The 25857-nt window shown below is 35.8% G+C and overlaps 1 protein-coding gene across 4 annotated transcripts in view; it reads left to right on the top strand.

The window, feature by feature from the left end:
• LOC131664581 (guanylate cyclase D) overlaps positions 1-25857 on the top strand; it is a 115062-nt gene that overhangs the window by 12801 nt on the left and 76404 nt on the right. For all 4 annotated transcript variants that reach the window (XM_058935790.1, XM_058935789.1, XM_058935793.1 and 1 more), the window contains exon 2: positions 1151-1317. The gene's annotated coding sequence lies outside the window, so the exon portion shown is untranslated. The remainder of the gene's footprint in view (positions 1-1150; positions 1318-25857) is intronic.

Below are 25857 nucleotides of genomic sequence, written 5' to 3'. Positions count from 1 at the left end.
ATTTTCATGTGACGCGGCGCCCCTACGAATAACCACGTATTTATGGATTCAGAAGAAGAAAAGACACAAGTCGATAAGAGGGTCTACCAGCAGCAGTAAAAATGACGTAGGCGTTTAAAGTGAATATTGAATATAAGATGTATCTCCTAACTCGGGGAAATTCTATTATCATTTAGTAATTTCGAGATTTGTCAAGCATTTATAAGGACCTTGTAGAGATGGTAGCTCCTTTCGATCTTTGGCTCATGTGATGTTTTTAATATCTATTTTCGGATTGTGCACATATCACTTCTGTGACTCACGTATTTTTTGTTTAATCGAATCTTCAAAAAGACTTGCTTGCACTCCAATTGAAATCATTCAATTTTATTTAAGTACGTACAGAAGGACTTACGAATAACAATTTGTCTACTTTTGGATTCGCAGATATTTATTTCGAAAGAAACGTTTCAATCTAAATACTTCCTTTTCAGAAATATTTTCATTCTGTTTCCTTGTCAAACATGCGCGAGCAAGACATTTCAATCTCCACTGCATTACTCACGTAAGCGATATAAGAAACGTGTAGTACGTTCGATTTATAGCATCATAAAAAGAAATTGCAGTAATGCGTATGCAATGTTTTTTCCGCCATTCAATACCCATTGCTACGAAGAAAAAAAAAAGTTACACCAAGCGTGGTGAAGGGCGCCATTGGAATATTTTCCACGGCATCGATTCGAATCAGCTTTCAGGCCGGAGTTTCTCTGTATCACGCGTATATCGATGACACTTTTAGCTATAACACGGAACTACCAATTACTCTGCGTGCATCCTGTATATAGCGCATACATACGCTATACGAACATATCATCTCTTGGTTGTGAGCCTTCTACGTTCTCTTTTTACCTCTGCATGCGTTTGTTCAGTTTAGTATTTTTATAATTTGAAAGTTTTATGTCTTCTTACGAAATTTTCAATTTGCCTTCGACTGCAATAATGATTTTTATTATTTTGAACACACATTTTTCTCTCAACAAATCTCTAACAGCTGTAGCCACAAGCAAAGAGAACCTTCTTTTATTTTTTATTCCAATTTTTATACAAATATTAAATAAAATAAAACAGCCACCACCATCAATGAATACAGCGAACTTCATAATTGTTTCAGATCATCGGTTGGATAAATAATAGTAATGTCTACTCGTTTAGCTTGGACAAAGTTTCAAAATGAGTACCATTTGGCGAGTTATTGACGCGGTAAAATGCCGTTGGTCAGCACTTAAGAAATCCGATTATACAACTCTCTAACTTTCTTATCTCGAGTGCCCCGTAAAGGTGAGTTTCTTCATAAATATTTTCTCTTCGCATTCAGGCGGTTTTTTTACAATTGATTTTCAAAACATTCGAATTTTTCAAATTGCCTTGTCAATTGTCATCGATATTAAAGCTAGGGATGTGATCTATCAGAGAATCATGAAATAGATGAACGCTCGTAAATATTAATGAAAATCAATCGAATAGTCAATAATTTCATCTCTCGCGAGGACTGACACTTGTGCGCGATTCTTATAGAGCACACGGCTACAGACCCGGAGAGCTCAAGTTTAATCAGACTGCCAGAGATATTTTATGAAACTCAATGTATAACGATAAGATGATTAAAGTTTTGTTCCTATGAAATCGCATTTCCGGAATGGTAATAGCACGCCTTTGCTACGATTTAAAACTAGTTATTTGGTCGTGGTTCATTTTTATGCACCAGTGAGGTTGAAGATTGATGTTTGAAAAATTGGTTAATAATTACTCTAGATAACCTCATATTACATTTGAGAATATTTGCGTCTCATAAACTTTAGCGAATAAAGAATCTCTCACATGTTATTTATTTTCGTAAATCGTAATTATTTTTTCATGGCGATAAGCTTCAAAAATTGTTTCTGCAAGAGTAAGTTAACGTCGTCGGGTTTTTCTCGGTGCGCTAGTCGAACGTGCTCAAGCTAACGTCCCAGTTGAACGTAAGTGTTCTAAGGCGGCATCTTTTTAAAAGTAGGCTTTCAGCTTCTAGAATCAGTGCGAGCGTAATGGAGCGTATTCGCCGAAAAAGCGTGGATGCGTGTACTTTTTGTGCCGGGCAAGTCTGCCGTGCGCGCTGCACACGACGTCGAGCTTGCACAATAGATTTTACGAAAAACGCGACAGACACGCGCGCTCGCTCGCGCCTGAGAGCTTTACTTTTAGACTGCAAGCGACGCGGGCGCGCGCTTCGCGAGTGCTGTTTTCTCTTTTTCCTCGTCAAATTTTCGAATTAAAACGCCAGCTCCCGAGTTGTCATGTTTTCTTTTATACCTATAGGCGTGCGAACGTCACTATGAAACTCTATAAACAATAAACACAATCTGAAGATTTTAGCAATTATGCGAGTTGCATTCGAGTGACTGAAATACGTTTAAATATTTCATTAAAAAATGAAGCCTTGCTTCAGTATTTAAAGGCATGACTTGCTAAAATAATGTAGCCACACGAAATACATATGCGTTTATCCAAACGATTATATTCCCTATAAATTTAGCTGACATTCGTGAAATTATCGGATACTAATCTTCGTTCATGTCATTTAATACGTTGTGGTCGGCCCGCACCGTACGTGGGTCATATTTTCCGTGTTGAAATGCTCAACCTCGCCATACAGCGAAAATTCGTTGCGGGGCATTTAAACGTTTAATGCGAAGTAAAATCAGCGTTAATAACTGCTTGAGCAAATTGACAAGAGAAAAATTCAATTTTTCCGTTTATCCCGATTAAAGTTTTATACGTTTTGCGCTTGCTGCATCGTTAATAAGAATCACATTTTGGAGACTGCCAAGCTAGCACAATGGTGGGTAAGCAGCGAAAGATAACGAAGTGATAACCGTAAAACATGTTTCTTCCTTCCTATCTATTAGAAAATCGCAGAGCATTGAAGCAACTTTGATTCCGACAGTTGAATAAGCCCACCTCCCTCGTAATTGCGCGTCAACGATCATGGTAGTTTCAATGATTAGTCACCACATCGCTTGATATGTAATTCGCTAGTATGCGTCCTCGACCTACTATAGTACCGAGAGAGTAAATCAAAGTGGCGATTTAATGCACGTGCCGTTGGCTCGAGGAGATAACGAAAGACCACGCGCGGGCGGCGTAATTGATTTCACGATCGGCAACCGCTCACTGCTACCTGCCTATGGTCTTTTGTTACTGCGACACGCTCATTAGGCGACGCGGTTACGTCGCTTGATTGCTCGCAACTCCACTATGTGAGTGGATCGTTCGCGGCACGATGACTGGCTACAGCCTCTTTTCGCTTCTTATACTTTTACGCGAAATTTTGGAATAAATAATTTTTCTCTGTGCACATCCCGCTTGTAGTTCAGGTATACAACGCAGCAACAATGGCTTTAGCGTGTGCATCTTCGCGCAAGGGACTTAATAAGGATAGATACACCCAAGCGAACTTAATCACTGGCTTACACTGTTTGCCCGGGGATCCGAGGCAATTAAATTTCCTCGGAAAGAGATCCGCAGGCTCGCAGTCTATGTTTGCTACTATTCCTCTATTTGTTTCTTTCTTTCTTCTCGGTTGTTGCGAACAATCTGGCTACGGCAGTTCAAGTTTACTTTGCGCTTGATTATCTCAATAAAAGCGTTGATTTCATGCTCGCTGCTTCAATTTCTTCATCAGCGGTAATTAATGATAGAGAAGCTGTTTGCTTTGGTTTCGGGACTGAAGAAAACTAATTTCTATTTGTTTGTAGTCTTGGTCCGAAAACTTTTCACATTTTTCAGATAGAGAATACAAGAGGAAAAGTAAATGCATAGTTTATTCACAATGCACGCAATCCTCAGAACGCATCCAAGAAATTTTTCTAAAGACGCATTGTTATTTACACAAGGCGAACGGGAGATCCTTTTTCAAAAATACAGCAGCGTCTCTTCCTATCGGTATTATATAGCGCAGCCTCAGTTAATTATAGCGGTGTACGATGATGAGCCTCCCGCCGAAATAATAGCGGAAGCTTTAGGCTCGTACGGGTACGCTCGGTTTTAGCTATCGGATCCTACGCTAAAGGTCTCATCTCGTCCAACGAAACTTTCTGCGAGCTTTAGCTCAGCTGTTTGATTCTCTTACTTGCCCGCCGAAAGATATTTTCTTTTTTTTTTCTACCGTAATGCTCTACATTACTGTAAATGTTTATGTACGCTAATTCGTGGACTGTTGCGTGAGTTACCACGGTACGTTTAACATATGTTTCGAAAACTCAATAAGCGCTGCTGAGATTTACATCAATTCTCGCATGTGAATTAATGATATTATGTTATCTATCTTATTAAGGCATGCGGATTTGCGTTCGCTTGATACTCTAGCTTTGTTATGTCATGTTAAATTGCTATGTCACGCTACTGCTTCCATTCAATTGATTGGTTTGCAATTTCATTATAACCATGAACAATTAATCCATGCGTGTACACATTCGAGATAGCTTGTTTGAGACATATGTACACACATCATTCGATCGTTTAGAGTCATTGATTTGTTTCGTCGATATCAATCAGTAGTGCAGGCAAAAAACACACGTCACACTAATGAATTAATAATTAGTGATACCCCCATTCTGGAAATAACCTAATCTCAATTATTGAGAAGCACGAATTGGCTTACGTACTTTCTTCGACAGACGAGATGACCTGCCCACTCTATTGCACAATCTTAATTCGTCTTCGTCTTTCTCCCCTCCTCAGCTGCGTGTGAGGTCTATATATTATATAATAATCCCATTGCCAGCTATAGAGTTTGCTCGCGAGCTTGTGCGATTTACGAGGGACTCGACAATGGGCGATGGACTTTCTCTCTCTCCCTCCTTTATCTCCTTTATTTTTTTGTTTATACTCGCCGGGTGCTTTTTACTTGGTATGGTGCCACTAGTTAGAGTTTAGCGAGAGCTAGAGTGAGAGAGGTTTTAATTTATGGCTGTTTCCCCAGTTTCGTACAGCAAGATAATGGCTTGGCTAACGCTCTAGCCATTAAGTCTGGTCTGAGGAACGCGCCCATGCTTAATCTGATGTAGATTACGTTGCGAGATTTCTTTGCTTCTGTTCAACTATTAGTGTTCGCCATCTATCTTGCGATCGTATTCTCCTTACGTAACAGATGCATGATATTTGAAAAATTTCTTCAAATGAAATGAATTTGACGTTGGATGCGCAACTGAAATTGACAGTTATTATTCCTTTAACATTATTCTACGATACTAAGTTTGAATTTAATGAATATTTTTTAAATATGAAATTTATTGATCTCGAAATTAGCAAACTTTAACCGATAATTTCGTCGTGTAATCACTGTTATTTCATCTTTACATTGAGAATTCATTCACCTGTTTCCTAAATATCAACTGAATTATGATGGAACGTTTGATTATGTAAATCAGTGAATACATAATTAGTATTTATAATTTAATGATGTTTATTCATGACATGTTTCGGCAATCAATCATGCTAAACCGGCGTCACTCATCACAATGATTGTGTTACTTTTCTTCATTGTCATCATTGTCATCATCATCAGCATCGTCATAAACTGACATAGAGATTGAATTGAATTAATGGTCAAACTTTAATTGTAGACAAAAATGAAAAATGAAATAAATGGCCAATTGGAGCGTTTCTGTAATCACCCGGAGAGAGAAACGAATTGCAGAGGAAGAGAGGCGTAATTTAGCAAACGATCGATGATACGAGAGGATAGAGCTATTCAATTTCTTTTTCGCACGGGTATTGGAATAGAGCAACTTCTCAATTATAACCTTTCAAGACAAAATTACGTTCGAGTTTCACTCACTCACAATTTCATTTTATTAGCCTCAATTGAACGCTTTCGTAATTGCAGTGTACTTTTAGTGTCGCACTAAGAGAAAAAATGAGAAAAATAATTAGTCGCTCTTGCAGAAAAGTGAACTTCGCGACAGTAATAAAATTTCTATGTAAATGCAGAAGATGAAAAATGAAAATCGAATGACTGACAACGCAGTGAGCTATGAAAATAAAATGTGACGTGCAGCAGTTTACCTTCTTCATTTCGATATATTTTCAAAATAACGATGATAATGTGGAAAGATTAAGTTTATTACTGTCCTCACCTATTTACTTTTAAAATGATACGCCGTATCAAGCTAGATCAGGATTTTTTCTGCGCTGCGTGAAATTGAGAGTTGACTCAATAAAGTAGATACATTGAAATATCTGTCTCTCTCATCTGTAAGGGGAGGCTTGCAAACTTTTTTTGATCATCATCATGGAATGTGATCGCTGGGTTTGGTGTAGTATTCTGAGAATTCGAGGAATCTTTTTTTCTCTCACGCCTCTATATCTCAGTCGACAGATTAGAGTATTCGGCTAATGCAAAATAAAAAGATCTCATGAAATTTTTGACATAGTAATGTAATTAAAGCTCCTTCGTTCCAATCTGTATATTGCACTGCGATAGTAAAATTTTTTTAATTCAATCAATGCCAAGGCATATTTTCAGCAACATCAATTTATTGAACGTATTGATGTACACACACATGCAACAGTTTTTCATTAGCGAAAGGCAAATCGATACGTCATTGGTTAGCAAATGCATCAAGAGCGAAACTAGTGCAATTTTTCATTTTAGATTGATTAATTCCAGCTGATATACCTCATACGACGTGACCCTGAACGTATTTCATTTTCGCTTCGTGTGGATTAATTACTCATACACTGGCTGCTGATTAATTAAAAAGCATACCATTAGACTCCAACACATCCAGCATGATTGTAAGATTTACTCATTCAAAATTACATTCAAAATTATCATTAGAAACAAATATTACAGCTGAATATATCCTACAATATAACGTTATAAAGTTTCACAACAGCGGCTGACTATATCGAGCTTTTACTACTTGCTCAGTGGAAAGACGTCATAAAAAAGCACAGTGTCGATTAAGACAAAAACCTTTATCACGCTCAACGTAAACACTGAAACCAGCAGAATAGACAAAGTATCGCATATGCACGTACGCGAAGCTGCTTCAAAGAGCCACCAAGATAACGCATTCAATACTGCAAACAGAGCCTTTATGGTACGCATAATCGGAGAGCGCGTACAAAACGTCAATTATGCAAATGGGATCTAGATATAACACAATCTAATAAGGGCACTAGTTTCCTCGACTACTGTAAAACAGAATCGTCATAAGCCTGCGTGAACACCGATGAAAAAGAGGAAGAGAGAGAGAGAGAGAGAGAGAGAGAGAGAGAGAAACTGAAGCTGATTAATGCCTAATCGATACTAGCGAGCATCGGAATACGTGTAATCGCTCTCGGGCCAACAAGCAACCTCGCGTTGCTAATATTCCTCCATTATGTTCGCACTCGCGAGTTTTGTCATCCAAACCTCTGGGATTTATTGCCCAGCGCGCAATCATTTGCCTACTGTCTGCGTTGTTTGCTCGTGATGAACAATACATTTATACACAATATACAATTTTCCGTTATATATAGTCGCTTGCTGCTTGCCATATCGCGTTCAATTACTAATCAGTGCGATCGCTGAATGATTACATTCAGTGTTTCTTTCTCAATTTCAAAGTAATCTTGATAGTAGTTGACTGATTAGGTTGTAATTAAAATTCATGCAGTCTTGATAAAATATTATTCGACGAGGTATTCCGAAATACGCGAGAAAACCTATATTACACAATATTACATCAACAATTTAGGTTATATTCACTGAAAAATTTGACAATCACATCTGGAAAGCTTTTCAAACTACAAAGCCGTAAAGTTAATGGCGTATTTGCGAGAGGTATACGTCTGTCTTATCACGATCATAATAAATCCGTTGACTCGTTACTGGCAAAGTGCTAAATTTAAATTTTCTGGATTTTGGAGCTTATGTTTAAAAATGGATAATAGTACTTGGGATGGAAATTAAAGTAAGTTCATCTCAGTTGAATGAGAATAAATGGAACTTTTTTTCAAAAAACTAGTGCAAGATTTATTTATTGTGCCAGGTAAATTGGCAAAGCAGGGAATTTCTTCCATAAGACGCTTTTCAACGTTTTTTTCCGAAAAAGAAGAATAACGTATTTCTAGGATTTTTAAAAAAAGACATCTTCATTTATCGTAAGCAATGCGTTGCTGTTTGCACAGTTGTTTTAGAAAACAATTAAAGTAAATGTTTGTTAATATTTAGAACGAAAAAAGAAAAACATTAAATTAAAAAGACGCTCACCTTTTAAACAATTCAGAAAGTATCTCAATAGTTCTGCTTCAACAAAAGCTATTTAGAAATTTCAGCAATTATTAAATTCTCAGTTGCAAGCTCGCTTGTTGACTTGGAAGTACAGACTGCGACGACAACGCTCATCTTCATCTCTTTGTCTCTTAGAGGCGCTCTTTCGTTCTCAGTGCCCTTCGCGCTATTAAGCTGCGACACGGCGCAGCTTGACAAACGGCCGACCTTGAAAGCTTCGTGTGTACATGTTTAAGAAGCTTGATGAGCTCGTTCAAGCTAGAAAACCTCGTTCCTAACGCTTTTCCTGCATCTTATGGATTACTTCCTACGTCGTCTGCAACTCTTCTCATCTCAAAGTATCCGAATTAGCCTTTCGTTTTTATAATCATACATTTCACAGAGCTATAGCAAGAATTAGCACCATGCATTGATCGGAATGTCTGAGCAAATGAACACCATTTTGTTTGCTCAAAAATTCAGAATCGCACACTACGCTCACTGTTTTCAATAAATAATGTCTTATAAAAGCCTTCGTTTTGTGTAATGTATACTAAAAATTTTAATTACCACGAACTAATGCTGATTGTGAATACTCTAAAATGAGAAAATTTCATGATAGTAACTTTATTAACAAGTTTGACCCGTTAACGATTTCCAGAAGCAAGCGTGTCAGCCATATACAACTCAAATACAAGGCTTTTATTAACAAATTAGGCGAACTGAGAAATTGCGAATCGAATGTTCGAATATTGAATACTGTCATCTCATAGGGTGGCAAAACTGTCACGCTAATAATCGACGTCTTATTGCCGAGTTATTCAGGCACCTTTATAGTGATGGAAAAAAAGCGCTGATTAAATGTTTTCTCTACGTCGGCTGCTATGGTATGAATCAAATTCCATTTTCACTTTGTATTAAAGCAGGCATTATGGAAACTTTATTCAAACTTGATTAATACACTTTTTATCATTTCTATTTATTATTACACGATATTCATAGACTTTTATACGATTTCTAGAAAAATTTTCAATCAAACTTTTTCAATGTCAGGCATTTTGTTGGAACATAATTTTCATTCCGATCGGATCCAAAGGGGTGTCAAAGTTTCGAAATGCCAGAAATACTGCTACATACATTTTATTACGTAGTTTTCGTTCCACATTTCACGGTACCGTAACGTATTTCATTCACTTTTGACTAGAATTCTTTACATTTTGATCGTTATTGCAGTCGTGAATTTAATCTCAGTTATTTGGATATTCCACGTCATTCAAGTCAAATATTTTAAAATCAAAAAATGTCCATTCTCATCTGTATATCCCATTTTAACCCTCCAATAGCGAATAGCGCAATAAAAGTGTATCGATCTTTCTTGAGAACAATATATTGATTAGATTGGCTTGCTGAGCTATTGTACGACGAGTGATAAATGAACCGACGTCGACTTGCCGTCTTCTTTTCCTAGCCATTTAAATCGCGAAAAATCGTAATATTAGCCGAAAATAACGTTCCTTCATCATTTTTATTTAAAATGGATCGCATAGTTGAGTGTCGTTACGCGCGCGGCTTGGGTTTGGTTGTACGTTGAATTAGGCGACGTTATTGAATTTCAAAGGCATGCCCTCAGGGACATTTTGCGGGCGCCAATGTAATGTAATTTATATCCAAACCGAGTTATTGCATTTTATTAGCCGTCAGTGAGTCTGTTGCACGTCTAGCGTGCAATGTTTACATTTACATATTCATTTTACGAGGATGGATCTTGATGCGACGCTCGAGCTTTTCTGTAAATTAGAGGTATACCGCAAAGTGTTATATGCTTTAGAATATGTGTATGCGAATATACACTTTGTGTGAAATACAAGTTTCCATCTCAGTTTTCATATTGTTTATTACTCTCGATACATATAAGCTTTCAGGGTAATCGTTTTCAACCAAAAGTTTTCGACCAAATGTACGTTTTTTTATTTTTTGAGAATACCTTGTACCTACATTAAAGTAATAAAAAGAGTTTTATTTTGTCTAGATTATCATTTATTTGAAATCGATATATTTACAATTATTCGATATTCACAAAATGAACGAAAAAGTCAGCATTTGTACACAATATAATGAAAAACATTGCGTGTTAAATTGAAGTAGAGATAATATGTGAACAAAATATAATCAAGGCCGGTAAGTTATTTACTTTTCAATGTTGAGGTAAGCTTCGTGAGAGCTCGTTAAATTTTAATATGCAGCTCTTGAATAATTCATCGGATATTCTTAAGCTGCTGTGTATAATAACTTCTTAGAAAATCTGGAGTATCCTTATTGAAATGAGGCACATAACTATTGATTACCAGAGGCCTTTCTGAGCTTTAAATCTTTACGATAGAATCAACCTTTTCCTACGAACATCTTTACTGGATTGTTAATATTGCGGAGATTAATAGTGTGCATATTATTGATCTTATTTCCGAGTGTTATTGAATGTGGCACATTCATATGGAATTACAAACAAAATTTTATAATCTTTTAAAAGTGAAGCTAAAATTTATATAAAAATATAACATTAAAACAATGTTACAACGAACAAAATATAATCATAAATTACTCTGTTTTACTAAGCTTCAAATCTTTAGAGCAAAAAAAAATAACCGTCTCATTTCCTACATTTCTCTTTTCAGTAAATCTCCTTTGTTAATTCCGGTTAACTCTAACAAAACAAGTCCCTTTTCTCCCCGCAAAAAAAGAGATAAAGCTGTAACATTCAATATTCCTAATTCCCCCAAATAGCAAAGCTCGCTAAAAGTACGTCCATAAACATAAACAATATCTCAATCCCGTCAAGTGCTTATCATTACACTAAAATTTTTCATGAGTTGTCAAGGCTACAAAGTTACACATAAATATCCCATTCTATTGGCTGCATCTACTGCTTCTCACTTTGGCAAGTGTGCCTATAAAACAAACTGACTGATCACTCTTTCTCTCTCCCTCTCTCACGATCATCCTTCGCCCTCTTTTCGGAACTATTAATAAAAGGAAATACACGTTAGAGATAAATAGAGCAAGCTCCGTTACCACAGAGGATAAAGTCTGCGTTTAGAGGTTAGATATTTTTGTTCCTTTTGACTTGTACCCGGCAAAGTTTATCGGATCATAGATCGCCCTAGAACTGCTCTTAATAGCTTGCGCGGAGATCCAAAGATACAGATAAAGATAAGTACTGTTATATACCCATGTTTTCACTATTCATGTGCTTTTCTTATCGTCCTGGATACGGTCAGCTATACATGTTTACTCGTTTCGAAGCTTTACTTATACAAAGTTGTTAGTCGAGCGATGAGTTAAAATTACATATTTTTTCTGATTATTACACAAGAAATTTCATATGTAATAATTGTCGAAATCACTTTTATAAGGCTGACAATTGAAAACAGTTTTTCTAAATTGACTTTGATCACATTGGAATATCCGTTGACAGTAAATCGACATGGTACCAGCGAGTAATTTTATATCGAAGATAATTGGAAAACATATTCTCGTATATTTTATTAATAAGCTGATTGCATAATAAAATTAGTTGTATTGAGTTGTCGACATATTTTCAATACAGGGATTTAAAAAAAGTGTCCTTTTTATTTAAAACAGCATGTAAAGAAAGGCTTAACGTAGCTTTTCGAAAAAAATAATCAGCCAAGAATACAAGCAAATTTGTAAGGCGCGTGTGAATCATGATAATGAACGAATGAAATTTAAACGAATTCCCAAACGTAATTTCATCTAAAGTAATGGTATATCTATCTTTGACTGGGGAAATTCAGCTCATTCAGATAAAAGGTATGTGCTAGCTGAGTGGTCGTCGTTGTGTGGTATATGCGTTATATCGATTGTTCGCATTCTATCGCAGTAATCCCGATAGTCATTCGAGGGTGGAGAGCTTGGCATAATGTATAATGTACGTCCCCGGATAATATTGCGAACTAATCTGGGATCTCAGCGTGTTAAAGAGCCTGCCTCGAGGTATGCACAATTTCAGAGTTCAACTAACCTAACTATTAGTGTCAATTTCTGTTGTATCTTTCTGTTGCACGATCATTCTATTATTATAGTACGTGAATGAAATAATGCAGCTTAATAGAATGTATTTACTATTAATTATAAAGCTTCAGCTAAATCGCCGATAAGTGTACAATATATCAATTTATTTGTACGCAAACAGTACAACTCAAACCGTGGATTATCCAACTTCATCAGGCTTGTATCTTCAATGTTTACGACGGATGTAACAAATGAATGGCTACTTCTCTCCTACAGTGAGATACAATCCAGCTGGTCAAACAAAAAACTTAATAACGAATGTTCCTAAAATCCACTCCATCTGTTTACGCGGAGCTTCGTATAAGTTAGTGAAAGAGATAGGCACTCGCGGAGATTAGGAATTCTTTTTACGCAGCAACAGCGACACATACATCACAAGCAAACGAGAACTTCTTCTTCTTCTTACATTTTGCGTTTCTTCTCCGTGAAACAAGCAGCAACTCACACGCGTGCGTGCGTATACGCCATATGAATCTCACGTTTGCGCGGTTTTCCGCCTCATTCCGATGCAGTGGATGCCTCTTCGTTCCACCCTCACCCCAAGTTTCTCACTCACGCACTTCTTTTCCCTTTCTGCTCTGTGCTCTAATTAATGACCAAGGATGTTTCCGGTGTCATGTCTGTGCTTTACTTTAATTGCGTTGTGGACATACTTTTACCAGAGGTTGTTTGACAAAGACACCTTGCTAAACTGCAAAGGTCAGGCCTATGCTTGAGCAGACGTTACATGTCAAGCTTATCAATTTTCTTTCTATGATCGAGTAGTTTTCAAAGATTCTGTTCACTGGTCATTCTTCGTTATAGATATCATCTTTTGAAAGACGAATTCTGATATTTCCGAAAAGTATAAGAAAATATCTTGATAGTATATAGATATCAATTAACCGTAGATGGTTTTTTCTCATTATTCTATTCTTCGCTTGACCGGTTGAATTATTGATCGAAAAATTACTACAAATGCCAGACGAGGAACAGAAAACAAATAATGACGCGCGTTTCATTAAAGATAAACAGTAAATAAAATTCATCAGCGTTCTCGGTGAGTGGTAAGCAGCCAACGAAAGTCCCTATCTTATCTCTTTTAGTCTCCGCTCTACCGATTTTATTACAATTTCTTTTCCTCAGCTGTTTGTTTCCTACTCCCTCTATCTTCCGCTCGATTCTTCAACTTTCTCTTTGTCCCTTGCTGCCTAAGGTCTATCTCCTCCATCTTGACGTCTAAATTGAAACTTCCTTTGCCTCTCATTTGCTCATTTCTCTATTCCCTTTATCTTTTTCACTTTCGTTTTTCGAGCCTATATATTTCGGCAGATCGTTTTCTCGATAAAAGAATTGCCTTTTTACTTCTATTTTTCACGTATTTGCTTGTTCTTGCCTTCATTTGTTTTGAGGAAAATCAATATCGCACCTATGCGAGAGAAAATAAACGAATGTGGAACGCACATGCTGCACTAAAATTTACCGTGGTGCAGGGTACTTTCGCGTTTATAACACAACAGTAACGTGTGAGCTTTCAATTGGATTTGTTGAATGGGAAAATCTACAAAATGAATGTCGAGGCTCTGACGTACTCGCGAGATGTTCGGAGTTCAAGGCGTTGTCAGATAAAGGTAAACGAAATAGGGAATTGAAAAATTAAAGTTTGAATTTAACGTCTACTTGTTCAATAATACTTGCTTTTCATAATAAACTTAATTGTATTGAGTTTTGGAGATATCGCTTTAATACTTCTTTGGATAATTACATGATGGCATAAATATTCGTCGTTATGCAAAATATGTCACTTTTGGACCATATAATGCAACCAAAGTTATTTTTTAGGTTTATTTACTTCAAAAAAGTCAGGTAGTATTCGTTCGACACTCCTCAGTAGCGTATCAACCCAGTTGAAATTAAATTGAAAAAGCAAACAGAAAGCATGCAAATAAAAATTATAAATTAATATACCAAAGAATAACTTGCCACAATTTTCACCACCAGAGAAAAGACATGTAGCCTTTGGTCAAAAAATGCGCGAAGTGAGAAAGAGTAGCCTTGCGCAGTAAATCAAAGGGCTTATTTTCATAAACGAGTACTCTGCGCGACGACAGTCACGCTATTTCAAAGACAGATCTGCGAGAAAAAGCCCAAGCTTCACTCGTCTCACTGTTATTACTCGGAGGAAATCATTTGGAAAATGGCAAAAGGTAATGGTAGTTCTAGCTTGGACTGAGTATATATATGTATATATATACGTCACTGTCGCAAGGGAAAGAAAATATATTCAAAGTTTTATATCGTTGATGGCGATATTGAAGATATCAAGTTTTTTACGCGGACACGCAGACTGATTAGCTTTGCGACCGAACAATCGCACGGGCCTCTTGGGGTATTTACCTCAGGATTGTTTGTCGCGCAGTTGCCGTAACAAGATTGCCCACTTCGAATGTATAAAAGTCAGCGTACGTTCAGAATGAAACTCTCCCCTCAAATTATTAAATCGACGAACAGTGCCTCAAGGGGGCGCAAGGGGCGCCGACGAGTTTTTTCCTTTGCCTTCTTGTCGCCCACAATTGATTTGGCTCTCTCCCTCTCCAAAGAGCTTTACTTTTTATATACGCTACGTGACAGATATTTATGTACGATAGAATTCACTTGTTTACTCCCTCACACGATGGGTATGTAATATAATAATTAGTTCTTTGACTTTGCCTGACAAGTGACAGTCGCCTCTGATTGTGTACGCGCACAAAGACCCTTGCTATATGATACAGATGCAACGGTGGCTTTGAAAGCTGACTTTGTAGAAGAGTCTTATCAAGAAGAATGATTAGATCGCATTTTTCACTTTTCATTTAGTAATGGATTTTTTGGTCAACATATTTATTGAAGCCAGGATTTACTTCGCTGCAACAATATATATTATTGCTTAGGAATTGAATGACTCAGATTTATTCGGAGGATATGGGTCAGCAATGAATTGCTGTAAATATTTCAGTTAATGAATTGCGAAGATAAGCTACTTAGCTTAGCATTCAGAACTTTATTGCGAAAACATAAGACTGATACTTTCCTCTTTTACTTTAAAATAGAGTTATATTCTCGATCAAAATAGATCTCTTAAATCTTCAATCTATTTACTAACTCAATTTTAAAAGGTTTTGTAAATCTCATTAAATAACATGTTCCTACTGTACATTTATTTTCGTTGCTTGGGCATTTTTTTTTTAGAAAATACCTTTCCAGGTGTATTCTACACTGCATTGAATAAATCAGCAGATGTCAGGATTAATGTTGCTTACTAAACTCTGGGTTCTAAATGAAACATCAGCACTTTTCCAATTTCAATGGAATTCTCATTTCTTCGCTAAAACGAATCTCCCAACGGACTTTGCTAGAACGCATTCGCGTAATCCCTTTCCTAAAATTTGCATCTCAGCGTTTCGTAATAAACGTGCAGAAACGCTCCCGACTGACGTACTTGAAAATTCAAAATACCCGAAATATATTTCAATTATTTAGACATCATTAGGGAAGCAAAACTTTCAATAAGAATTTAATAACATTTGATCTATCTGAAAAGCCTCGGATGTGTATTCTGTAATTTTGTTGTAAAAATATAACGTACATATAACGAAAAATTACTCGAGTTAAAAATGTTTAATAAAAATTTTCAAAGTAATAATAAGATTAGTATTGAATACAGAAGTTAATGTAGTATGCTTTATCAGTGAAAATTGCATCATAGTCCGTTTGGCTGATACACAAGTAGTTGATGTAGATATAAATTTATATTGACGTGAAAAATGGGTTTAATTACAGTGTACTCCTCATTCGCGTTACTCTACTAGCAACATAACTTACGCTACCGTCCTACAGGAATTTCCATTATGATCATAATTTATATTAATTTAGTGCACGGTAAAAAAAAAGAGATTAATGAAGATTTTTACGTATACATCCTTTTTAATAATCTTAACTGTATATTTGAACGAAAGGTAAAGTATCAAGCTTTTTAATTTAATTTTTAATTTATTTAAGTCCAGAGTAAATATACATTAATGATAATTAATAATATACAATTACATTACATTACATGTAATTCAGCAGAGGAATTTCTTCCTGTACGCTGGTCTATTTGTTTAATAACAATAAAACATTACGCTAAGGTTTAAGCAGTAGAAAAATGTTATGTACCGTTATTTTATTTGTGTAACATTAAAATAATTAAAATAAAATAATTTCTGGTAGTGAGATATATTCAGTGCTTGAAAATTTTTAAAATCGAATTATTCAGCGCACACATTATCCTCACGTTAATTTCAAGTGAATTACAAAGCCATTATCTTTCTCATACGCGCGGGTCACAAAGCTAAAGTTGCCTATGTATTACGAAATTATAATTTGATAACGCAATATGCACGTCACACAAAATAAATTGAAATTGCGACTTCGTTGTTGCAAACGCAAGCTGCACATTGCCCGGAATTGTAATCGCAGCTAATACCTTTATCCAAGGGGCCATTTAATTTTTTCAAAGCGGAATAATTGCGCAACTCAAGTGAAGATCTTAATAACCATCATTCCAACGCCTCGTCAGGAAAGTCGCGCTCGAGTCGCACTCAGGTACTCACAAAAGCGAAAAAACTTGGCAGCAGATGCGCGTAACGGCAAATTAGCAGCGTTTCAACGCTGCTTTGCGCGCTGTGTGCACTTGAGACAGGGCTAAGCAAGACGAGGCGAGCTTTCTAACAAGAAAAATTGTTAATAACTTTCTCTCGCGAGCTTCAACTCCGACGGTAAAAACTCTTTGTAAAATAAATCGATCATTAGGCTGACATCTCAATTAGTGGCTGACGAAAATCTTGCCTGTACTACTTATTAGAAACTCAATAAAATTTGGAGTCTAATTAGTTTCGTTGGCGGTCAAGAAATAAGCCTTGAATAATGACCGCACTTTCAAGCTCTTTGTGAGTGGCAATTGATAAAGCAGCAAGAGAATTTCCAATATTTTCGCCGAGATAATGAATCTTTACATAAAAGAGGACAATTATTTTGAAAATGAGACGAGTCATTCGCGAAAGCCAAGGCGTATTTCAAAAGTATTTTTCCCTGGCTTTCATACTTTTGGCTTTTGCCAACGTCTTAAGTTAGATTGATTGCACGCTTAGTAAAGATTCAACGAAGAGAAAATGAAAAGATGCGGCCCGGCGGACTTTTATTAAAGACATTTTCGCGAATATTTTTTATCTCCTAGGTATCATTTTTTGTATCCGTGAGATCCTCACAATCAGCAAAAGATTTTACATCAGCAATACTGAGACTCTTAATTAAATGTAAAGAATAAAAATGAAAGCAAATGAAATAAGTCAACTCGCGTTCAAAATGATCGTAAAGTTTTAGAACTGGACGCTAATAACAGAAGAAGATAGCAAACAAGTAAATTTACCTTTCAGTTTCCGAGTTTTGAGCTGTGTTAAGTCTTAATTGCTGGATTCGCGTCCGATACGTAACTGTTAAACTGTGAATAATTTGCTAGTATAATGATACAGAACATGACTCTTATCACTATGAACGGTAATTGTTTTGGAAAAAGAATATGTATGACATTCTGGTACTCTGACTAGTGAATATATTGGTTCAAATGCGAATTTTATTAACAAAATCACATGATTTTAGAAGTACTGCGACATATTTTAATTTAAGTGTAAGGTGTTATAAATGCAAAGATATTGAAAAAAGTATTACAGAAAAATGAAAATTACGTAGATGCACAAAAGTTAATACTTAATTTTGCCACTTATTGTATTACAGATCAAAGTAACGATAATCCAATAATCAGCGCATCGAATCGTAATTTATAGGCATTGAAAAAAGTCTAAATAATTGGCAAAATCTACTACTTGATCAGTCACAATTGCAAAACATTATTTGAAAGTTCATTGATATGTAATTATCAATAATTGTGGCAGTATGTGCATATAATATGTACGTTACTATATCTATTACATGGCGAGTTCACATAACTTGGCCAGTTATTTAAATTTTTAGGCAAGACGCAAAATCCTGGAATTTTTGATAAAAAGTGATGTGGTTTTGTTAGAAACAATTAGGATTATTTTATAAGTATTCAAAAAAATTTTAAAGTGAAATACTTGAACTGTAATAAAATGTGTAAGATAAGTTATAACTATGTAATTTATAATATGTATGTAAAAATGACTAATCATTAACAATATCATATTCACTCTATGAACATTCAATTAAGATAAAAACATTCAAGAAGATTGTATAATCAAAGCATCATGATTTTTAGAATTCAGTATATAGCCATATTTCTCGTAAAATCTTCGAGATTTTTTTAAAATTAATTTAAAAACTATAGTAGTACTACGTACAACTTACAATTTATGAATGATGATATCAGTAGTATAACACGATTTATGCAAGACGGGCACAGGTGAAATGCAAGTTTGAAATGATTTATTTGCTAAAAAGAAAAATGTAAATTATTTTTATTCCAGTTTGCGTTTATAAATTTAATTAAATTTCAAGTTATGAATTCACGGTTTTTGCACAGGGTCGTTGTTTTTTTCTGTTACTACGTAAATTTTTTTCCACATCTTAAGAACCGAATACTGATTCATAGAAACTTATGTAATGATCTATTAGCTGAATATTATAAAGCTAGAATTATAATTTTATGACGAATAATAAAAAAATCTCTCTTGCGCAAACCATAAATGACCAAAAATGGCAATCGAGTTAAAAATAAACGATTTGGTCGAAGCGACAGAAAGCTGAGCCGAGGAAAATGGGTCAAAGGGTAGCACATGCAGCTAACCAATGATCAAGGACTCTCCCTCGTCGAAATCCTCGCTAACAGATGTAGCGGAAGGAAAAAGTTCTGTGGGAGAGTTAATCTGGTTCTTTCGTCGCTGCTATGAGCCCCTCTCACATTTCTCTTACCTGAGGCGTTCGCTCGCTCGGGTTAATAGCTTTACTCTTTTCCTAACTTTATCCTGTCCTTTGGCGCTATTAGAGGCCCTCGGCGGCGCAATGAAAATATTGCCAAGAAACTTGCACTCGGGCTTCTTCTTATCGCCAAGCTTTACGCAAGCATGTATGAAACATTTAGATAATAACTGGTTCAATACTCTTGACTGGAAATGTGTAAAGTTTTATTTTATGATTTTATGTCGATACTCATTTAAGATCGTATATAAAATTCAACGGCAAATGAAACGTTGAAATGCGATATTTATCCAACTCAATCAATTAAATTGATAAATTACAATTTTTGCGAAAGAGTATTTCAGCTCACTTTCCATACTTGCCCTTATAATTAATGTAAAACATTATATAATTAATGTAAAACATTAATTATAACAGCATTGATTAATCAACGAAAATTGAAAAGTTCATAATGACGCATTATTACCTCTCAAAGACAGTTAATGGAGGATATTAATTTAGTTGGAGTGCAAATTTTCAATGGAAATTTTTCAAAAATTCAGTGCAAATGTTATTACGTCGCGACTGCACATTTAAATGATATCTGAGGGAAATGCATGTTATTGAAAATTCAATGAAATATTCGCACCTTTTTTATTTCCAGTGGAAAAGCTCCATAGCAACGCTTTATATTTTAACTTGCGTTTGTTTTTCTTTTATCTTCGGACAATGGGAAGACTGCAGGTTATGTCTTTCGAGTCCGCAGCGTGATTTACGGGTTCGGTTGACATTTTTTATTTCCGGCCGAGCACTTCGCTCGTGCCACACCATCCTCGAGCAGCTTATACTGGAAGTGCTGTATTCGAGTGGCGCGCGAGAGCAAAGTCGGACTGCGAAGGTCTGAGTCCAAGGAGCGCGAGGCCATCTATTGAATTTGCGCCAGCGTTAAACTCATTGTTCGTTTTTTTGTTTGCTGCTCTGGCACTTTTTTTTACTGTCTCTCGTGGAATTTTTATACGTTAGTCTCGTGGATACTTTTAAGTTGCCTAGAATGCACTTTTATTGATTCGATTACAATTTCGCGTATATTCCGTATTAAGGTTCTTTGAATTTCGATAACGTAAATTAAAATAGATCCGATAGTTATATTGAAAATCCAACTATGCAAGGATACACTCTTAAAATATTCTATTAATATACAATGAACGTTAGAAATTATACGAGATTCGTTTGCACAGTATGTCCAAAGGAAATTAAGGGCTATTATTAGGTTACTTATTCTTCAGAATTCGAAGAATTATTTAAAGTCGTCCTTCGTCCTATCAAAATAAAATCAAATAATGTTGGTCGACGAATGAACTAACGTAATTAGCTGTTCTTAATCGCCTTCCTCTGAAAATGAACTTGGCCACGTCTGATATCCTCTACACTATTTACTTATCCCGTTAGTTAAACATAATCAGCCTTAACGAAGCTCAGCGGATTATGAAAATTACAACAACGCTGTAACTGCGAGAGAAAAAAGTTTCACAACGCGCGCACGGATTTGATTATTGAATCGGTTAATCTTTACCAGTGACTTATATCTCGTATCTTAAAGAAAATCCGAGTCTAAGGCTAATTTGAACAACGACGGCTACAGCTCGTGTATAGCTCCAGCCACATTTATTTTCATTTCAATTTTGGTGGGAGGGGATGAATGATACTAGGTGGGTCGGGTTGAGTAATACTGAAGAAGTGAGAATAAAGAGCGGCGGCCCAACGGATATATGGTTAATTCGTATGTATGAGGGTGACAATGTGAGAGAGACGATGTAAAAAAATAGAACGAGGAACGGGTCCTCGGACGGGCTATTACTGGTAATACGCCCATAATTACCTTCTCTAGGATACTTTTCCTTAGCTGCTACTTTTTTTTGACTTTGTACAATATAACGGAGGTCACATCCTATCTCATTTGCTCAAGTTTTCTTATAGCGCGCATGCTCTCTTTTTCTGCTCGCACCCTAGCTTTTCGAGTTGTTTCGGAGATTAGTCCAGAACGCCGCTCCGGATTCTTTCCAATATTTCTTCTTGCAGTCGATCGCGACAACGTCTGCGATAGAACGTGATTATAGTAATATTTATGAATGTGTGCTGTCCTCTCAACTAATTGATATAAATAAATATTTGTATGATCCGTAGAATTTAAGCGACCACTCATTTAGCCGATCTTTTTCTTGGCTAATCACGTCTTTTCATTAGACAGAAAAATTAGAAATGATTCATCGTCGTTGGTGAAAAAAAGAAAAGATCATAGCACGATAAAGTTAGTTTGCTTTTAATTAATTAAAACGAGAGGGTCTCGTCCTGAACAAAAGTCGTGGAAGGGTTAATTTGCTCATTAGCGACAGCAACTGAATAGAAATGAAATTATTTATCCTTGTCTTTAATCGTCTATTTGAGCATTTAGAATCTCACTGGTGCAGTAAAAACTTTGTTCCAAGCTGAAGTCTGCAAGAACAGAAAAACCAATGAAATCCGCGTTCAAAGAATCACATAACAAATAAAACACGAATGCTATGAACACGTATCCTGCTTCATTCCCGTTTTATTTCACCTATCCATCGAAGTCGAATCAAAGATACGCGTCAGAAAATTTCAACGAACGCGCTTTGGTCTTGTTCTCTCAAATTGCTCGAGGAAATAGCGGGAGTGAGTGTCGCTGACTTGCCAGCAAAATTCAAGATCATTCGAGTAAAAAATTATTTTCCCCAAAAAGACACGCGAGCGCGAATAGCTGTTGGACCAAGCGTATATAATACTATTCTCCCTTTTTCTCTTTTTCGGTCGACGACGTAAATCTACTGTTCGGGGCTTGTCTCATGGAACATTTAATTACATTGACGTTGAAGTTGAATCCTTTTAGTAACCCGCTACAGCTTAGGTTTCTTGCTAAAAGTGAATAATGAGCTCTTATCTCGATTATCATGATGGAATTCGAGCACTAGTGTTGCCAGCAATATTCAACTCCAATAGTTGTTATGAAACATAGAAGTTGTCTTGCATTCTCGTAATTAAAATAAATTCATTATAATTACAGCCTTATTTTCATTAACTTGCGTCATCATATTATTGTTATCAAGCAAACAAGTCACCCAATCACTCTTGAAATCTGCACGCGTGTACGTTTATTTAAAGGCCTGCGAGGCATTGTTGATAAAAACAAGTTTGGCAAAAGGTTAATAGCGAACGGAGCGCGCATCAGTATCATGAATTGCCCATAAATGCGCGGGCGGACTCGAGCAACGGCAAACAATTACGGGAGTTGGGGATGAATGTACAATAGGCGGGCAAGCCTGCAGGCTGCTTCATATATTACCTATATAATACGTAAAGTTGGCCACTCCGTGTCCACACCTTGCCGCGGAAAATCGAATTGCCCTAATTGCCCTAATTCGAGAAATAATGCTGAAAATATCTTGGATTATCTCTTCGTTTCGACTATCCATTACTCTTGCTGCTTTTTGCTGTTTGATTGCAAAAAAAAAAAAAAAAATTAAAACACTTCTCTTAGAATAAAACTCATCTTCTCTAGGGAATTAGAAAGTACGAAATTCAATTCATGACATTGAAACACAAAGATGAAGAAAGTTTTTACGTTTTTTAAGTGTAGCTCTTGGAAGTTTTATCCAATGCATACCCATCATTTTGATCCTTCAACTAATTAAAGTACAAATCCCCTGGAGCTTCCGGCATATAAAACTCATCCGTTACCAAAGAGCACATAAGAAAAGAAAAAAAAAACGAAAAAAAGGGAAGACAAGCAACCAGAAGATTCCCAACGCACTAGTCCTCGACGGCTTCATTATTTACCCAGCCGTGCTTGTCACTTAACGGACTCCCGTGTCTAATAAATCGTCTAAGCGGCTACGGCGTTTATATACCGGAGAGGTGATCGTTTAGCTTGCCTGACTTGAACTTCCTTTTTCTTTCTCTTGACCTTTTAATTAGTTATATAGCAAAAAAATGCTAACCTATTGCACTTGAATAATTTTCTTGTATATTTGTGATGACCGATAAATTCGCGCTTAATGTGCACTGCACTGTTGCGTAGTTTATAATACCGTGATGAAAAGTTTTTTGTTTAGTACAGATTAGTGACTCGATGAAAAACGTTCTCAATTTTTATGGATAAAATTTTCCCAGGCTTTGTCAACTATTTTGGCATTTGTTAATCGTATTACAGCTACGAATAATAGCTCTAATGTTCGCGAAGATGAATGTTATGTGAAGATGAGTGTTATGCACAGATTATTGCATTAATGTTGTATTGAACTACAATCCAATAACAAAGGTAATTTATTAGCTTACGCTTCTACGAATTCATGGTGAAATATAATGTTTGCCTGGTAAACGTATTAACCAACAGTCGTCTCGACGTAATTCATTATTGCATACGATATGAGCCCATGGAAATAATCAATATTTGTTAAGCCGTACGAATATAGAATCAACGATATGTGTTTACTATTGCTTTTGCAAACATGAATATGCCATCTGTAACAATATAGAATATTAAAATATTAGCATACAAATATTCTTAAAAAACGTTAACGTATTTCGAAAATCTTTGAAACAAAGTTTTCAGTCACTACTGGGCAATTTCCAAACAGAACCGCGCAACGATTCCGCCATAAATTGAACAAGCCCACCTCGAATAAGCGCTCGTAAGAATTCCAATACTCTCTCTCTCTCTCTCTCTCTCTCTCTCTCTCTCTCTCTCTCTCTCTCTCTCTCTCTCTCTCTCTCTCTCTCTCTCTCTCTCTTTGTTGCGTTTGCGCTTGCAATCGAGGAGAAAGGGAGTGTAATCAAACGTGTCGACTCGTTCTGCTGTAAATGTCAGTCACGCGTTCAAGGCTCGCAGAGAAATAGAGTCGCATTGTACGCGCCCACACTAATAAGCTTGCGATGCACGATCCACGACAAGCTTTATACAATTTTCAGTTGCCGTGACCTTTCACGAATTTCCGAATGAAAGGAAGATACTCACTCGCGAATTTTTTCATTTCCCTCCTGTCATTTTCTTTTGCTTTAATGCGTATGACAATACATAGCTCGAGTGATATTTGTCTTGGGAAATTAAATTTTCAATTTGAACGGGAGATGGTCATAGGCTTGAATTCATTTCACGCAATATGGTAATAAAATTTTCAGTGAAAATTGTCTATCGAAAATGGTCAAACTAGAGTTTGTTTTTTTGAAATATCTTTTGAGATTTTACCGCAGATTGGAAAAATTCTTTTAGAAAAAGAACTTCTCTTCAGATGAAAAAAAATCTAGGTCAAGAGAATTGACGCTTAGCGATGATCTTTTCGTGGAGTACATTATTCGAGTAAAAATCAAAGTTAAACGGTACAAACGAAAATTTGCCAAAAAAAGAATCAATTAAAATCATCTTAAAAGTAAGCATTAGTATTTCAAATTCCTTTACTAAACCAAAGAGTTAGCCAACATTAGAAAGGCATGATGCTAGGAAAGGCCAAAAAAATATGTACAAACCTATGACAAATTCTACTTGGATAACTTTATTTCTTATCACTTACTGCGTCCTAATTCATTCACCGGAAAATCCACGCTGATTCTCTTTTTAAAATATTTCAATTTAAGGAAAACTATTCTTAGTATTTAACCCAGGCCAACAATGGACACGTGATAATTGACTAGGCCTATATTTTTATAAATATTTTGAAATATTTTTCACGATAATTTATTTTTAAATTTAATCATTTTAAACCATTTTTTTAATAACTACGCAGACTGACTGTCAAAAAGGTAAGCTGTGATAACCTAAGAATTCTAAACACTTTTCAATGTGTGCAATAAATTATGCACTTTTAAAAATTCTGATATACCAGTTGACAAAAATATCTACTCCCCTCCACATATTTTTAGGTACCCAACACAAAAATCGGTACTCAACACATAAATTATATTTATAATACTCTTCTTATTTAACCTTTTCTGTTCTTTCATAATCTACTTTGTTCACCATCACTATCGTTTTTGGTTTCTAAATATCTTTCAGGAATAATCAATAAACAAATTCTGATAAACGATTGACTACTATCTGTCATTACTTTAATTTGATATAACCATCTATGATTTGAAATTTATCTACTATAGCTTAGGCATAATTATTTAATAATACTCTGTATTATAAATAGGATGCAAGAGTAATTTTTATTATAATATCCTCAATGTTTACGTCAAATTTAAGAGTGGTTTTTCAAATTGAGATATTTTAAAAAGAGAGACGGCTTGGATTTTCGGGTTGATGAATGTAGACTCATTTAATGATAATAAATAAAGTTACCTAAGCAGAATTTGTCATAAGTTTAGACGGACTTTTTTAGCCTTTCTGAGCACCGTGGCAACGAGATTGCAGTATAGAAGGCTAATAAGTAGTTAAAGGAATTCAAATAGGAAAATAGACATATATGAAGAGCGAGAGTTAGCGTGGTTTGTGGGATAGTCTCTCGTTCATGCCGACGCACACAGTGATAAGCCTCATTTCC

Source organism: Phymastichus coffea, unplaced genomic scaffold (assembly GCF_024137745.1).
Source record: "Phymastichus coffea isolate CEN01 unplaced genomic scaffold, Cenicafe_Pcof_1.1 PCOF00044, whole genome shotgun sequence".
Classification (NCBI taxonomy): domain Eukaryota; kingdom Metazoa; phylum Arthropoda; class Insecta; order Hymenoptera; family Eulophidae; genus Phymastichus; species Phymastichus coffea.
Note: the sequence above shows the minus strand (reverse complement) of the source record. Positions and strands in the feature narration are given on the sequence as shown.